Source organism: Chenopodium quinoa, unplaced genomic scaffold (genome assembly GCF_001683475.1).
Source record: "Chenopodium quinoa cultivar QQ74 unplaced genomic scaffold, ASM168347v1, whole genome shotgun sequence".
Classification (NCBI taxonomy): domain Eukaryota; kingdom Viridiplantae; phylum Streptophyta; class Magnoliopsida; order Caryophyllales; family Amaranthaceae; genus Chenopodium; species Chenopodium quinoa.
Genome location: NW_018743047.1, coordinates 1,771,864 through 1,775,995, shown reverse-complemented (window position 1 = coordinate 1,775,995; position 4,132 = coordinate 1,771,864).

Here is a 4,132-nt window from a genome sequence, read left to right as displayed (position 1 = left end):
CAGGCTCGAACTGAAAAGTTTGAAACCCGCAGGTAGATACTTGAGAGAAAGCTCAAGAAAGGAGAGCCAGTCAGCCCACATGTACTCAAAATGATAGGATTGTTTGAGAACATGGGAAGGCTTGATGAGGGGTATTCAACCGAGATGGCAATTGACATCATTTTCCACTCACTGCACAAAGGCTATGATCTGTTCAAGATGAACTATATCATGCACAACATGGAGAAAACCCTCACCGAGCTTCATGGTATGTTGAAGCAAGCAGAGAAAACGCTCAAGGATGAGGGGAAGCATGATATGCTCATGATTAAAAAGGGCAAGCCGTTCAAATTCACAGGCAAGAAGAAGAAAGGCTTTGAGGGGAAGGGCAAGAAGAAAACCTTTCCGCCTAAGTCTAAAGCTACCAAAGATAACAAAGAGAAGAAGGTAGCATCTTCTAAATCTGATTCCGAATGTTTCTACTGCAAGAAGAAGGGACATTGGAAGAGAGATTGCCTCAAAATTAAGGAAGATAAGAAGAACGGAACCGTTAATTCTGAATCAGGTATATTCGTTATAGAATTTAACTTCACTAGCTTAGCATCATGGGTATTAGATACCGGATGCGGCTCACACCTTTGTTCCAATTCTCAGGGACTAAGGAACACTAGAAGGCTAGAGAAGGGAGAGGTTGAACTCCGGGTCAGTAATGGAGCCAGAATTAGTGCCGTATCCGTAGGAACTCTTAGTTTGTCTTTTCCCACCGGGCTAGTATTGGAACTGGATAATGTTTATTATGTTCCTAACATTACAAAAAACATCATTTCAATTTCGGTGTTGGACGCCTAGGGTTTTGAATTTCGAGTAAAAGACAATGAATGTTCGTTTTATCTCGATAATGTTTTATATGGTATTGCACATTCTGAAAATGGTCTTTATGTGCTTGATTTAGACAAAAAAGTTTATAATGTGAATAATACTAACAAAAGAGCTAAGACCATGGAGTCAACCAAACTTACTTGTGGCATTGTCGTCTTGGGCACATTAACATGAAATGCGTCAAGAGACTTCTACAAGAAGGTGTTCTTGCTCTTTCGATTTAGAATCGTTTGAGAATTGGGAGGGATGTTTATTAGGCAAGATGATTAAGCAGCCATTCTCCAAGCTGCAAGAAAGGGCAGGAGACTTATTAGGTCTAATACACACTGATGTATGTGGAACAATGAGCCCAACCACAAGAAATGGACACCGATATTTTATCAACTTCACGGGACTATAGTAGATATGGTTATGTCTACCTAATGTCGCATAAATCTGAATCGTTTGAAAAGTTCAAAGAATTTCAGAGTGAAGTTGAAAATCAGCTTGGCAAGAAAATCAAAGCCCTTCGGTCGGATCAAGGTGGTGAATACTTGAGCCAAGAATCCGATGACCATCTGAAAGAAAAAGGTATACTCTCATAATTGACACCTCCAGGAACTCCACAATGGAACGGAGTATCCGAAAGGAGAAATTGGACCTTGTTAGACATGGTACGATCAACAATGGGTCTTGATGATCTTCCTATCTCTTTCTGGGGACACGCACTTCTAACTGCGGCACTAACACTGAACCGTGCACCATCAAAAGCTGTAGAAAAGACTCCATATGAATTATGGACAAAGAAACCTCCTAGGTTGTCTTTTCTAAAGACATGGGGATGTGAAGCATATGTCAAGAAATTGATTTCCGACAAACTTCATCCCTAATCTGACAAGGTTTACTTTGTGGGATACCTAAAAGAAGCCAAGGGGTATCACTTCTACAACAAATCGGAGAATAAAGTGTTTGTTGATCGCGATGGTGTCATTTTGGAGAAGGAACACCTTTCCAAAATGACAAGTGGGAGGAAAATCGAACTCGACGAAGTTCGTGAGGATGAGCAACAAAATCAGAATGACAGTCAAAGTGCTCAAACAGCATATGTTGACGCAGGTCAAAATGATCAAAATATGCAAAGCCAAACCGACAATGCAAATGCTCAATCCATTACCCTACGTAGGTCTTAGAGGCCGAGATCTCAACCTGATAGATATCTTGGTTTAGTATTAACCGAGATCTCAGAGGACATCCTGATCATGGATGGAGATGAACCGACAACCTACAAGCAAGCGATGGCAAGCACCGACTCTGCTAAATGGCATGAGGCCATGAGATCTGAAATGGATTCCATGTTTGAAAATCAAGTCTGAGACTTGGTTGACTTACCCGAAGGTTATACACCTATCGGATGTAAGTGGATTTTCAAGATGAAAACCTACAAAGATGGAAATGTATTCATTTACAAAGCTAGATTGGTGGCAAAAGGTTATAGACAAGTTCATGGTATTGATTACGACAAAACCTTTTCACTAGTCGCAATGCTTAAATCCGTTCGGATCCTCCTAGCGATTGTTGTATATTATAACTATGAAATATGGCAGATAGACGTCAAAACCGCCTTCCTAAAGGGTATTTTGGAAGAAACTGTGTATATGACACTACTTGAAGGTTTTGTCGACCAAAAAAATGCTGGGAAGGTATGTTACAAGAAGGTTTTATAAAGAATCCAGATGAATCTTGTGTTTACAAGAAGGTCAGTGGGAGTGACATCGCCTTCTACGTCTTATATGTCGATGACATATTGCTCATTGGAAACAACATTCCATTGTTAGAGTCTGTAAAGGCCTGTCTTGGAAAATGCTTATCAATGAAAGACTTAGGAGAGGCTCAGTACATACTTGGCAAATCTATAGGGATAGATCAAAAAGGATGATTGGATTGAGTCAAAGTACTTATATTGATAAAGTACTTGCTCGATTTAGCATGGAGGAGGTCAAGAGAGGTCACCTACCAATGTCACATGGCATAACCCTGAGCAAGAAGTGAAGGAGTTGTGTCTTCGATAAGTGCAATTACTAGATATATCAAGGATCACTATTATGGAGATAATAAGTTCATTCTCTTGGGGCGTCATCATTTGTTGTTAGATTATGAGAGATGATCTTTGGGCTAGTAAAATATTCCAAAGCCCGCTAGAATGGATCCTATGAGGTCACACACAAACGTATTAGGTTAAGCAAGTAAGAGGCCCATTAATGGGCCTTATGAGCATTTAACTAATCATGAATAGGATTGGGCTAGTGTAGTTTGATTGGGATTAGGAATTGGGCTTTGTCATGGACTCTTATTTAGAGATGTGATCTATAAATAAGATCCATGCCTAGGGTTGACACAATTAACTTACAGTGAATTGTGAATCAAGGCAACCAAATCCCAAAAACCCTAACCTCCCCCTCTCTCTCTCTCTCACGGCACCCCTCTCCCCCCCCCCAGGACTTGCGGTCGGCCACCCTAGTGGCGTTCGCGGTGGTTCGTGACTAGTTCGTTGTTCATACTTCTCCGTAGAAAGTCGATTGAAGAATTCGATCGTGACTAACTAGCATTAGTGGAGGTCTTAATCCGTGCTTGTGGACCAAGTAGAGGAATCACGTTTGAGGTTCTTTGTCTCCCTTGTTGTTGCTCGATTACTAGTGGAATCACGCTTCAAAGGTATAATTCTTACTCTTTATGTGTTATGCATGAGATCCTTGGTTAGGTGCTTTATGAATATGATTCATTTTTATTTCCGCTACATAGTACCTATAATTCCCTACAGTGGTATCAGTTAGCCTCTTGCAATTACATATATTGTGTATTAATTCTTTAATAATCCACAATTTTAATTCAATTAGGAGGGAGAATAATTTAATTATGGGACAATTATTATATTAAATGTGATTTAACAATATAGAACCATTAAAAGTTGTTTAATTTGCTCCATATTAGCCCTAATTTGATCCGAAAATTGCCCTATATTATTCGAAAAAATTCGAACCCCCCCCCCAATATTTCGAAAATTTCGAAATCATAAACCCCAATTTATGAAATTTGTGTTTTTTATTTTGATTTAATTCGAAAGTTTTATGTTTAGATAATTTAATCTATTTGATTTCATGATTAAATTATGAATTTTTCATGATCAAATTATTTAATTTAAAAGTTAAATTGAAGTGGGATTAAATTCATGAAGAACCCTAATTTTGAAATTGAATATGATTTAATTTTAAAATTAGATGGACCAAATTAATTTAAT